General features: G+C 37.3%; 1 pseudogene; it reads left to right on the forward strand.

Moving 5' to 3' along the window:
* Nucleotides 1-13,303: 13,303 nt before the first annotated feature.
* LOC144295154 (olfactory receptor 51V1-like) lies at nt 13,304-14,248 on the forward strand (annotated as a pseudogene).
* Nucleotides 14,249-14,985: the final 737 nt, after the last annotated feature.

Raw genomic sequence — 14,985 nt, forward strand, 5'->3', positions numbered from 1 at the left:
TCTTCAGTCTTCTTATGTGCACTCACCTACTCATGTGGCATTGTTATAAACAGTGTAGTTATTTAAAAAAATCACTTCCAGTGAAATATAATTTTAGCCCCGGGCACGACTATGATGCAATTCTCCTGAGCACTGAAGAAGGGATCACATATGTTCCCTGTGGTCAAGACAATTAAATGTATCTGCTTTTTAATTTATTGTTTTAGTATAAAGATGGGATATAAAAAAAAAAAAAAACTCCCAAACTCTTTTGCCTCTACTCGCTGAATCGCAGCTATTTCTGTTCCTGCCCCACAAAATTTTTACAGAAGAAATCTCATTCTTTGGTAGTCCTTGAAGTTAGTAACAAACAGGGTGAGAAATGCCATCCTATGACATAAAGGCTTTAAATGGATTCTAAAATTAAATATATCAATGGTGGAAAGAAGTCAGACCTGATTCCAGGACAACATTTTCAATATAGTCAGACATTTATATCCACTCATTAAGTTGAAAATGAGAAATAGAAATAGTCTTTCCAACAATGGCTGATCATGTTGCACTATCTACTTGAAGGCGTGGATTTTTTTCGCTTATAATTGTCCTTTAACTTGAGAAACACCCTAGTCATGTTCAATTTTAGTGAACTAACAATAGGCAACTCTGACTATCCAGAATCAGCTACTCAAACTTTAATCTGAATTGGATGATAGAAGCATCTTATTGTTATTGTATCAGAAACTATTATTTTAACAAAATGGAATTAAACTGGTTCCTGATTCCTGCACTGCCTCCAGTACATGTATTTATTATTTTATTTTATCTTCAAATTTTATTTATTTATTTATTTATTTATTTATTTATTTATTTATTTATGAGAGAGGGAGCAAGTACATTACAAGTGGGGAAAGGAGAAGAGGGAGAGGGAGAGAGAATCTGGAGCATATTCCGCACAGAGCATGGAGCCCCAGTGGGGGGCTTGATCTCATGGCCTTGAGATCATGACCTGAATTGAAATGAAGTGTGGGCCACCTAATTCACTCATCTATCCTAGTAACCCATGTATTTACTATTTTATCTAGCATATTCTGTAGTATTAAAGTATAATTGATATAGATCTTGTTTTAAACAGGAAAAGAGTTGTTGACTTGGAAAGAGTACTTTGTGGTTTCTGAAGGAGGATTTCCTCATAAATGTATTGCTATTTTTGTCATGATTGCTATCATTACAAAATCAACCAAACCATAAAGTTAGGAACTCTGCAGTTATAACTCTTTCTCCTTAGAAATAATCTTTGAATAGATAATGAATTCACACTTCTCCTTCAGCCTTCCCAGTCTGAGACAGGAGGGTCATACAGAATAATCAGAGCCATTTCTAGTTCAGACTTGGATAATTATACCTCCTGTTACTCATGACCATTTTTAATGATTTATTTAGGCCTTACTTCTCATATTTGTAAAGTGATAGCATAGGCTTACTTAATCTTGAAGCCCTAGGCCCTGAGTCCTTGCCTTAACTTTCTGCAATTATATGAGCTCACCAAAGAACTTCACATATATACAGAGAACCAAAAGATCTTCAGGTCAGGAAATGTGACAGAAGTCTTCATGAGAGAGTCAGGATCTTTCCTGCATAAGTCTGATTATTATTATTATTATTATTATTATTATTATTATTATTTAGATTTATTTTTATTTTTATTTATTGACACAGAGAGAGAGGCAGAGACACAGGCGGAGGAAGAGGGGGAGAGAAGCAGGCTCCATGCAGGGAGCCCGACGTGGGACTGGATCCCGGGTCTCCAGGATCACACCCCAGGCTGCAGGCGGTGCCAAACCGCTGCGCCACCGGGGCTGCCCTGATTAAATAGATTATATATATATGACATATATGTACATACTTTATGGATTATGTCATGTATGCACATTATACAAATATGCATATGTACATATATACCTTTTAGTTTATACATATATATACAGTATATATATATATACTTACTATTTCCCAGTGTCCATAGTATTAATGTAAACTGAAGACAGTGCTCCAAATGTGTGGATCACATATTTCCATTTAATGATCTGATCAGAGTTATGTCACTGGAGGAAGAAGAAGAACAGCTTTGGAATTAAGTGATGAATGCAGGAAGAAAAGTCTGAGATTGGAATTTCTCCTATAACGGTGTGAACATAATCTATTTTATTATTAAGGGAAGATATGATAAAGATAAATTTGTAAATTTTTTCAAACTGGTGTTAAGTCTAGATCTCTCTCCGTTTTGCATGACATTGAACACATTACTTAAATCTGTGGTGACATTTCCTTCCTGTATGGAAGCAATAATATGGGGAATTATTAAAACAATGCCATAAGAAAGGACATATAGCACAATATGCAGGAAATAAAGCACTAAATAAATGATAGCTAATATGTGTGTGAAACTCAAAATTTTTCATCACTGGACACTTCTTACCTTTTGGCTTTATATTTAACACTCTGATTTAACATTTCCACAAAGGTTTCAGCAATTTCTATATTACGATACGCTTTTACAAATCTAGGTAATCTTCAAAAAGTCATATATGGAAATCACAAAATGTATTTTAATTTGAGACAGAATTGTAATAATTTACCATTTTTAAATATAAGACCAGACAAAACTTATTCCTAAAATACTTTTATATTTCTAGGTATGTTTTTCTCTCATTAACCATACCCAAAAAAGCACTTGCCAAAAATTTTTGTCTCACTTTCCTGATAGTGCAATAAGATATTAAAGACATATTTAAGGACACTCCTTTTGGAGCATATTAAATTCTCCTCCATTATTTACATTAATATGTTGTAAGTAAATTCAATGGAAATACTAAAAACTAATGTTATGCTGTATTCAAGGCTTTCAAATATTAAATATTGCTTTCATGGATATAAAATCGGCTATTTATAATGCAATCCCATTTATTTTTACATAATTTAACATTATACACCCTATTTACCTAACTCTTAAATTGCCAAAAGTATGTATTATATAACTCTTGATAAGTGTAGAATTCAACTGAAGGAAATACAATGTATTGGTATAGGAAAGAACAGAGTATAAGACATATGTCAGTAGTGTATCTTGGACATCTAGGAATCTCCTTTTTTCAGTTAAAAAGATATTGGTTAAGAGGGTGTACTTGGTTTTCCCCCAAAGTTAAGATGCTCTTAAATGCTGCCATAATTTTACTCAGGATGGCTTTTCTAATGAACATGACATTCCTCTATTTTGTGAGTAACAATTATACTTCCCTTTAGACCTAACACTGTAACAGAATACCCCCTAATATCTTTATTTGTTTCCTTTGCTAACATATTAAACTGCCAATAAGTAAAATATGAAAAACAGTTTAAATAATTTTCCCTATTAAAACTATGCATCCTGCAGGTAATCAATGTAATCACGAATCCGCCAACGTATTACGTAGTAAAGACCCATTTATTCTATAATCAGTTACCCTCCCAGAGTATGATGCTGGATTTTGAGAAAATTAAACTTAGGATGATATGTTCAGTTAATCATTGCATTCGGACATCATTTTCTGAAAGTGAAAACAATATAAAATTTTGTAAAAGTATATAGATGAGATATTGTAAGAGTGCATTAAAAAAAATATTCCTAAATGTAATCCAGAATTTGCAAGGTGGTATCTTCCTTAAGTTCTGAGAGAAAGATGTAAAATTCAGCTTATTAGTTTTCAGGATTAGAAAGATTAGTCCTAGATGATTTGTTACATTGTTTGAAGATACTGTGAGGTTGGGGATTTAGGAGTTAAGATTTTATGGCAAACTATAGTGATGTGCAGCATCAACAGGACTCATGACCAGAGAGCTAGGAAATTTCTATGAAAATTACATCATCAGGTTCTACAGCATTGACGAGCCATAGACTAATCAAATCTTTCTCTAACTTCAAAGCAGTTTACATCTAGTTGGAAAAGAAAGATGTATAGACACAAAGATTTATAACAGTAACGCTTTGGATCTAAAAAAATTGGTCTATATGTTAAACTCAAATTACCCAGAAAGGAGTTTGATAAATGCATAGATCTGAGCGATCTATCCTGTGATGAAGGAATCCTTTAGGCCTGGATATGGACGTATCTGTGTAAATGGTCATCTCATATGACAAAGTGCTAGAGCACTGGTCTTTTATTTTCTTTTATTTTTAAGATTTTATTTATTTTTCATGAGAGTGACAGAGAGAGAGGCAGAGACATAGGCAGAGGGAAGAGAGCAGGCTTCATGCAGGAAGCGCAATGTGGGACTTGATTCCAGGACTCCAGGATCCTGCCATGAGCCAAAGGCAGATGCTCAACTGCTGAGACCCCTAGGCATCTCTTCATGGAAAAAGCGAACAAAGACCATGGCAAAAGGACTCCAGACTCCATGCATGACAGACCATGAATAAAGAAGTTTTAGGCAATGCAGGCATCCAAATCTATCTCCTGGCTGAGCCCCCACAGGATGCCCAGCACCGTGTGCACTGTGGACACCCCATGCACAGGTCAGTGAGGGCCAGCATGGCCAGGAAGTAGAACATGGGCTGGTGCAGGCTCGGCTCAGTCCGGATCACATGCAGCACCAGGCAGTTCCCAGACAGTACCATAGCATAGATACGGGAGAAAGGGATGGACAGCCAGGGATATTCTTGCTCCAGTCCAGGGAATCCCGTAAGTAGAAAGGTGAAGTTACTGACTTTGGAATCAGATTGAACAGACATGGATCTATAAAGACAGAAACCTCTCAGGAAAACAATATAGTTTACTGTTCATTTAGAATCCTGTGTTTCCCACTGTCTTAGTAGAAATTTTGAAGTGACAGCTATGAAAGAATGACTGGATTTAGCCCCATGGCTCATTACATATAAGTCCAATGCTTGTATTTTTTCAGAAACTGCATTTGCTATGAAACTGACTACTTTATGCCTGCATGTGAAGCCCTTTGTTATTAGGTCTATATCAAAGGTTTCTGTGTCCATATCCACAATTTCACTGTCACTTCCTAATTCAATGCTTCATACTACAAATAACAGAAGAAATATGATTTCTGGCTTGTGACAGTATGATTGTGAAGTTTACGTATACCAAGTAGAGAAAGAAGACACATTTGAGTTCTTGCCCCTATACCGTGGTAAGGGATTAGTTACTACTTACAGGATTCCCTGGACTGGAGCAAATTGCTAATCACTGGCATGGATTGGAAGATTAAGCTCTGCTTCTTCCATAAGATGATCATTAACTTGTAGGATTCATTTCTGAGACATTGTTGTCTGTTTTTACACGTTCACTTTATGGACTTGATAAAGAACAACAGGGACACCTGGGTGCCTCAGAGGTTGAGAGTCTGCCTTTGGCTCAAGGTGTGATCCTAAAATTCAAAGATCTAGTCCCCTGTGGGTCTCCCTGTGGGTGGCCTGCTTCTGGCTCTGCCTATGTCTCTGCCTCTCTCTGTGTATCTCTCATGAATAAATACATAACATCCTTTTAAAAAGAAAAAAAGAACAATTGTTGTGGTGGAGATGGTCTTGACAATCTTGTAAATGGATCTGGTTTCTTCCTTTGTTCTAGTTGTATTGAGATTCTAGGGGAAGTAAGGCTTATGTAGATCTGAGAGTCACTGGAGTAAAACCTGGGAAGTGCTGAGAGTAAGTGATGTGACATGCAGGGGGCTGTGTTCCTTTGGGAGTGAGGACAGCATCTGCACAGCACATGCTCCAGTCTACCAAATTCTGAATATTCTTACAAGTGTAAATATTTAAAAATAATTTCTTCATCTAAGGAGATTTGAAAATAAACTTTGGACAGACAGATTAAGAAACATCCTGCAGCTTCCTTTCTCCCTAAGTGGTCTTAAATATTTTTGAAGGGCAGCAGATATAGCCTATATAAAACAGGTTATTGTTATTAACATAAGTTTTGATTTTATTTTCCTCCATATCAGTAAAACTTTTCACGCTTTTTTTAAACCCTGGCTTTAGTACTCAAAGAGCTCACGTGCTGGCCAAGAAAACATTATTTATAAGCCATCGCAGTTTTGTATAAGGTTGATTCCTTATAAGCTCCTTGAATGCTGTCTCCATTTTTAAAACAATAATATTACTAAGCACTATTTTTTAGCACTTACTGAGGACTAGGAATCTTGGCATTATTTAATTCTCAGTATTATAGTACTTCTTTTTTGAAAAATTTTTATTTACTTATGATAGTCACACTGAGAGAGAGAGAGAGAGAGAGAGAGAGGCAGAGACATAGGCAGAGGGAGAAGCAGGCTCCATCACCGGGAGCCCGATGTGGGATTCGATCCCGGGTCTCCAGGATCGCGCCCTGGGCCAAAGGCAGGTGCTAAACCCCTGCGCCACCCAGAGATCCCCAATTAAGGTACTTCTAATTAGAATTAGAATTACTAAAGGATCACATCTTTTCTTTTAATAAAGAATGTGCTTATAAAGTCTAACTTTCTAGTTGGTAAACCCTTCCCCAACACCTGTGAGTACTATGTACTTAGGCAAGATACTTAACCTTACATTAGTTTTTTCATCTAAGATGGGGTAATATCATTATTTCATTGGATTGTCCTGACAATTTATTTAGATGAATTTGTAAATAACTTGGATTGTGAAATACACAAAGAAAACACTTAATTAAAGTAAATTGTTATTGTTTCCATGGTAGAGATGAAGAAACTGAGTTTAGGGTGGCATTCTTTAAGAAGTTATCCATGAACCACCAGGGACTATTGAGTACTTGGAATGTGGCTAGTCCCATTTGAGATGTTATGTAAGTACAAAATACATACTAGGTCAAAGACTTAGTGTGGAAAGGATGATTTAATCTGTCTCCCCAAAAATGTTTATATTTGCCACATGTTGACATAGTATTTTAGATGTAGTAGGTTAAAGAAAACATTAAAGCTTGTTTCACTCGTTCAGTTTTACTTCGAATACCTAAAGCTGCATAAGTGGCAAACATTGGATTGCTCTGGGATGACACTTGGTTAGAGATAAGTACTAGAAACTTCCCCAGGATCACTTAGCTATGTCGTTTAACATTGTCCCAAAAACTTTTATAAACTAAGTCCAAAGCTGGCAGAAAGAGAAAAAGAACAAAGATGATAGCAGAAATAAATGAAATGAAGATGAAAAAATGTAGAAATGATCAATGAAACTAAGTTGTTTTTTTTAAAAAGATGAAAGAACTTACTAACCTTTAGCTAGACTATGAAAAATAAGACAAAGACTCCAGTATGTAAAATCAGAGATGAGAGATGAAATTTACCACTGATACCATAGAAACACAAAAAAATCACGAGACAAATTTTATACATCAACAAACTGGATAACCTAGAACAAATGGATAAATTCCCCCAAACATAAAACTTACAAAGGGGATCCCTGGGTGGCGCAGCGGTTTAGCGCCTGCCTTTGGCCCAGGGCGCGATCCTGGAGACCCGGGATCGAATCCCACGTCGGGCTCCCGGTGCGTGGAGCCTGCTTCTCCCTCTGCCTATGTCTCTGCCTCTCTCTCTCTCTCTCTGTGACTATCATAAATAAAAAAAAAAAAAAAAAAAAAAAAAAAAAAAAAAAAACTTACACATCACCTTAATTCCAAAGCCAGACAAAGACCCCGCCAAAAAGGAGAATTACAGACCAATATCCCTGATGAACATGGATGCAAAAATTCTCAACAAGATACTGGCCAATAGGATCCAACAGTACATTAAGAAAATTATTCACCATGACCAAGTAGGATTTATCCCTGGGACACAAGGCTGGTTCAACACCCGTAAAACAATCAATGTGATTCATCATATCAGCAAGAGAAAAACCAAGAACCATATGATCCTCTCATTGGATGCAGAGAAAGCATTTGACAAAATACAGCATCCATTCCTGATCAAAACTCTTCAGAGTGTAGGGATAGAGGGAACATTCCTCGACATCTTAAAAGCCATCTATGAAAAGCCCACAGCAAATATCATTCTCAATGGGGAAGCACTGGGAGCCTTTCCCCTAAGATCAGGAACAAGACAGGGATGTCCACTCTCACCACTGCTATTCAACATAGTACTGGAAGTCCTAGCCTCAGCAATCAGACAACAAAAAGACATTAAAGGCATTCAAATTGGCAAAGAAGAAGTCAAACTCTCCCTCTTCGCCGATGACATGATACTCTACATAGAAAACCCAAAAGTCTCCACCCCAAGATTGCTAGAACTCATACAGCAATTCGGTAGCGTGGCAGGATACAAAATCAATGCCCAGAAGTCAGTGGCATTTCTATACACTAACAATGAGACTGAAGAAAGAGAAATTAAGGAGTCAATCCCATTTACAATTGCACCCAAAAGCATAAGATACCTAGGAATAAACCTCACCAAAGATGTAAAGGATCTATACCCTCAAAACTATAGAACACTTCTGAAAGAAATTGAGGAAGACACAAAGAGATGGAAAAATATTCCATGCTCATGGATTGGCAGAATTAATATTGTGAAAATGTCAATGTTACCCAGGGCAATATACACGTTTAATGCAATCCCTATCAAAATACCATGGACTTTCTTCAGAGAGTTAGAACAAATTATTTTAAGATTTGTGTGGAATCAGAAAAGACCCCGAATAGCCAGGGGAATTTTAAAAAAGAAAACCATATCTGGGGGCATCACAATGCCAGATTTCAGGTTGTACTACAAAGCTGTGGTCATCAAGACAGTGTGGTACTGGCACAAAAACAGACACATAGATCAGTGGAACAGAATAGAGAATCCAGAAGTGGACCCTGAACTTTATGGGCAACTAATATTCGATAAAGGAGGAAAGACTATCCATTGGAAGAAAGACAGTCTCTTCAATAAATGGTGCTGGGAAAATTGGACATCCACATGCAGAAGAATGAAACTAGACCACTCTCTTGCACCATACACAAAGATAAACTCAAAATGGATGAAAGATCTAAATGTGAGACAAGATTCCATCAAAATCCTAGAGAAGAACACAGGCAACACCCTTTTTGAACTCGGCCATAGTAACTTCTTGCAAGATACATCCACGAAGGCAAAAGAAACAAAAGCAAAAATGAACTATTGGGACTTCATCAAGATAAGAAGCTTTTGCACAGCAAAGGATACAGTCAACAAAACTCAAAGACAACCTACAGAATGGGAGAAGATATTTGCAAATGACATATCAGATAAAGGGCTAGTTTCCAAGATCTATAAAGAACTTATTAAACTCAACACCAAAGAAACAAACAATCCAATCATGAAATGGGCAAAAGACATGAACAGAAATCTCACAGAAGAAGACATAGACATGGCCAACATGCACATGAGAAAATGCTCTGCATCACTTGCCATCAGGGAAATACAAATCAAAACCACAATGAGATACCACCTCACACCAGTGAGAATGGGAAAAATTAACAAGGCAGGAAACAACAAATGTTGGAGAGGATGTGGAGAAAAGGGAACCCTCTTACACTGTTGGTGGGAATGTGAACTGGTGCAGCCACTCTGGAAAACTGTGTGGAGGTTCCTCAAACAGTTAAAAATAGACCTGCCCTACGACCCAGCAATTGCACTGTTGGGGATTTACCCCAAAGATACAAATGCAATGAAACGCTGGGACACCTGCACCCCGATGTTTCTAGCAGCAATGGCCACGATAGCCAAACTGTGGAAGGAGCCTCGGTGTCCAACGAAAGATGAATGGATAAAGAAGATGTGGTTTATGTATACAATGGAATATTACTCAGCTATTAGAAATGACAAATACCCACCATTTGCTTCAACGTGGATGGAACTGGAGGGTATTATGCTGAGTGAAGTAAGTCAGTCGGAGAAGGACAAACATTATATGTTCTCATTCATTTGGGGAATATAAATAATAGTGAAAGGGAAGATGAGGGAAGGGAGAAGAAATGTGTGGGAAATATCAGAAAGGGAGACAGAACATAAAGACTGCTAACTCTGGGAAACGAACTAGGGGTGGTAGAAGGGGAGGAGGGCGGGGGGTGGGAGTGAATGGGTGACGGGCACTGGGTGTTATTCTGTATGTTAGTAAATTGAACACCAATAAAAAAAAAAAAAAAAGAAAAAAAAAAAAAAAAAAAAAAAAAAAAAAACTTACAAAGACTGAATCATGAGGAAATAAAAATTTGAACAGACCAATTATAGGTAAAGAATTTTAGTCAGTAATCCATTGCACACTTAAAAGCCTAGGATCAGAGGTTTCACTGGTGAATTCTATTAAATATTTAGAGAAATTAATGCCAATTCTTCTTAAACTCTTTCAAAAAATTGAAGAGGAAGGAATACTTCCAAACTCATTTTACAAGGCCAGCATAACCTCAGTACCAAAGCCAGATAAGTACACGACAAGAAAAGAAAAGTATAGACCCATATTCCTGATGAACATAGATGCAAAAATTCTTGACAAATATTAGCACAGTAAACACACAAAGTAACAACGGTATATTAAAAAGATTATATATTGTGATTCGGTGGGATTTATCCCTGAGATGCAAGGATAGGTCAACATATGCAGATCAATACATGTGATTCACCACATTAATAGAATAAAAGACAAAATCATATGATTAACTCAATACATGATGGAAAAAGCACTTGACAAAATACATCATCCTCTCATGACAAAAATTCAACAAACTGAGTATAAAAGAAACATACCTCTGGCAGCCCGGGTGGTTCAGCGGTTTAGCGCTGCCTTCAGTCCAGGATGTGATCCTGTAGTCCCAGGATCAAGTTCCAAGTCAGGTTCCCTGCATGAAGCCTGCTTCTCCCTCTGCCTCTGCCTCTCTCTTTCTCTCTGTCTCTCATGAATAAATAAATAAAATCTTAAAAAAGGCATACCTCAACATAAGAAGGGCCATATATGACAAACTCGTGGCCACTATCATATTCAATGGTGAAAGGTTGCGATATCTTCTAAGATCAGAAATAAGACAAGTTTGCCCAGTCTCCCCACTTTTACTCTACGTAAGAGGAAGTCAGAAACTGTAGCAATCAGGTAGCAAAAAGGAAAAAGGGCATCTCAACAAAAAAAGACAAAGTAAAATTGTCTTTGTTTGCAGATATGATCTTATATCTAGAAAATCCTGACCATTCCAAAAACAAAACAAAACAAAACAAAACAAAACAAAACAAAAAAACCTGCGAGAGTTAACTAAAAGATTCAGTAAAGTTGCAGGATATAAATCAGCATACAGAAAACAGTTTCATTCTATACACTAAAAGCAAAACATCTGAAAAAGGAAGTAGGAATTCAAACTGCTTATAATAGCATAAAAACAATAAAATCTTAAAAATAAATTTAACTGGACAGTTTTCAATATCTGCACTCCCTTGTTCATGGCATCACTATCCCCAATATGGAAACAACCTAAGTATCTGTCTATAGATGAGTGAATAAAGAAGATGTGATATATATTGAATATATATTTAATAAAATATATAATAATGATTAAATAAATATTAATAATCAAAAAAATAATATTCAGCCGTGAAAAAGAAGAAAATCCTGCTTTTAACAATTTTGATAAAGCTTGAAAACATGATGTTAAATGAAATAAGTCAGAGAGAGAAAGATAAATATTGCATAATACCCCCTATATGTGGAATCCAATGGAGCCAAACTCAGAATCAAAGTAGAGTGGTTGTTCCCAGGAGATGGGGAATGAGGGAAGTTGGGAGATATTTGCCAAAGGGCACAAACTTCTGGGTATAAGATTAACAATTTCTGGGGATTAATGTAGAACATGGTGATTATAGTTAATGGTACTGTATCATATATGTGAAAGTTGCTAAGGGAATACACCTTACATGTTCTCACTCTAAAAAACAATGGTAATTATTTGACAGGATGAATGAGTTAGCTAATGTTATGGCAGTAATTCTTTTGAAAGAGGTAAATTATAAAATCAACATGAACACCTCAAACTGACACAATGTTATGAGTCTATTCTACTTGAATAAAGCTGGCGGGAAGGAGAAAGAAGCTCTAATTGAGAAAGTCTGTGACCGATGAAAAGCAGTTACTCACAAACCCTGGAAAGTCTCCAGAACAACAGAAGAAACAAAGAGTATGTACCTTGTGGTGGCTGAAGGCCTAGTTTGTGAAAGAAGGGAGTATGATAGAGGATCTTAAGCTCACTGATGATCCTGTTGAAAGCAAGGAGAACTGATAAATGAGATAGGTTTAATGTAATCTTAAAGATTAGAGAAAACCCCTGAAACCTTTGAATCTTCATGCTAGGGAAGCAACAGCCTCTGAAAGGTGATAGCAGCGAAACTGAAGACAGATGAGCCCTTAAGAGCATATGCCTTGGAGTCGGCCTGCAAGGATTCACAGCTTCACTTACTCGCTGGGCAACTCTAGCCAGCTGCTTACTCTCTCTTGAACTCAATTTAGTCATTTATAAAGCGGGGCTCACAATAGCACCAGTTACTTAGGGTTTGTGTGGTATTACCTATTTTATAATTGAATTATAACTAACATATAGTGTTATGTTATTTTCTCTAATAGGTTTTCAACTCCTGGAACAGTTAGAACATCAAACGGAATATGTGCTTGTTAAAAAGAACAAATGCACTCCCTATGGATAATTCCAGATTGTAGTCAGGTAATAGCTGTTTTGACCATTCATTTGAAAATGTGAACAGACTATCTCTAGGGACATGGGGTCCATTTATACCCATCTCCTTCCTGACGTTATACATCACAGTCGTCTAGTTCTCTCTTGATGCAAGCACTTACAAAGATATGATCTACTTTCTCGAGAGCAGAGAAACAAATGTATCTTTGAGCTTTTGTTGTTGAGTTGAGACTCGAGCAGTGATTGCCAGATAAAAAAGACAGATTGAATCACCGGATGCATGAAGAGACAGACTGAACCGCGCCCAAAGGTGAAGGGTAACTGTTTTTTACAAATACTCCGAAAAATTAACAGACATCTGGAAAGTCAAAATTTATCATAATCTCTAGTTGCTCGAGAAAGACGAAATCTATTTTAGATCACTTTCCTTGGTCTACCCTTTAATGTTTTATTAGGTAGACACACAACAAGATTCCTAAGTGTGGAGATGTACTTGGATAACAGGTGTGAACAGCAGTAAGTGTGACTTTTTAATGTAAAGAATTCTGTATTACATACCCATATCATTTTTGCTCAGATTGGTCCTCTATGAGAAAATAATTTGAATGAAAGCGCTCTACCAAATGGACGCAAGTGCTGACTCGTTGGAAAAATACAGCAAATGATCCATGCCTGCTTTTCCTGCTTATGACACCAATTCCTCCACCTTTCTACTAACAGGCTTCCCTGGCCTGGAACAGGAATACCCCTGGCTGTCCATCCCTTTCTCCTGTATCTATGCTATGGTACTGTCTGGGAACTGCCTGGTGCTGCATGTGATCCGGACTGAGCCGAGCCTGCACCAGCCCATGTTCTACTTCCTGGCCATGCTGGCCCTCACTGACCTGTGCATGGGGCTGTCCACGGTGCACACGGTGCTGGGCATCCTGTGGGGACTTAGCCAGGAAGTCAGCCTGGATGCCTGCATTGCTCAAACTTATTTCATCCATGGTCTGTCCCTCACAGAGTCTGGAGTCCTTCTCGCCATGGCTTTTGATCGCTTTACAGCGATCTGTAATCCTCTGAGGTATACGTCCATACTAACCAGTGCCAGGATTACCAAGATTGGGCTGGGAATTTTAGTTAGGAGTTTTGTGTTCATTATGGCTCCCATAATCCGCCTAAAGTTTTTCCACTATTGCCATTCCCACATCCTCTCGCACTCTTTTTGCCTTCACCAAGACTTACTAAGACTAGCATGTTCTGACATTCGCTTTAACAGTTTCTAGGCCTTGGCTCTGGTGATTTGCACACTTTTGTTTGATTCCATGCTAATTATTGTATCCTACATTCTGATCCTGCATTCTGTCTTGGCTATTGCATCCCGGGAGGAGCGGCTTAAGTCCTTGCAGACCTGTGTCTCCCATATCTGTGCTGTCATGGTTTTCTATATCCCAATAATCGGTCTGACTATGGTGCATCGTTTTGGGAAACACCTCTCTCCTATGGTCCATGTCCTCATGGGCAACATCTATATCATCTTCCCACCCTTGATGAACCCCATCATCTACAGTGTCAAAACCCAACAAATCCGTGGCAGGATTCAGAAGTGGTTTTCCATGAAAAAGGAGTAAAACACTTTCGATTACATAGACACAGGGGCTTACCTGTAGAAAACTTCAGGCAAGGAGAGGGAAGGAATATATTTATTTAAAGACGTTAAAAATAAGGTGACTGAAAATGAAGACTTACAGGATATGCCCATTACATGAAAGATTTCTAAGTATCAAAAATAATAATCAAACCCAAGTTTGAAGTTCTGATAGTAGAGTCATTCATAACATGGCATTATCACTTCTGACTAGAAAAAAATAATATTCACAATTGTCCAGAGAAGTTTAACTTACAAGGAATATCTATAAAGAAGTCATCCAAACACATAGTACCCATTTATCACTGGAGGCACAATTTTGTCACCACTTGGTATGGTTGCCTTACTCGATATAGACATTACAACTGGTTGCTAATCTTAAGTGATGTTTTCAGACTGGTTAGCAGTTTGAGAGTCAAGCAACATCACCCTTCTCTTCTGGTTAATTTGTCAACAGACAATTCTGTTGTCTGCTTCTCTAAAGAACAATCTTTCTTCATTTTACATACCTCAAAAGGAGTGCTAAAATGACAATCTTAATTTGAGTCTCACAGAAATTGATGTCTTTACCGTGTAGAATAAATGTTTCACTAATATGCTTTACGGAATCTTTTTTATTTTAATCTTTTCTGGATTTGATAAATATCAACAAGGCAAGACTTTTCTTCTGTAGTGGCGTTTCTCACTGATGGCAAAACCATGTCTACCTAATAATTAACA

Source organism: Canis aureus, chromosome 23, assembly GCF_053574225.1.
Source record: "Canis aureus isolate CA01 chromosome 23, VMU_Caureus_v.1.0, whole genome shotgun sequence".
In the NCBI taxonomy this organism is placed as follows: domain Eukaryota; kingdom Metazoa; phylum Chordata; class Mammalia; order Carnivora; family Canidae; genus Canis; species Canis aureus.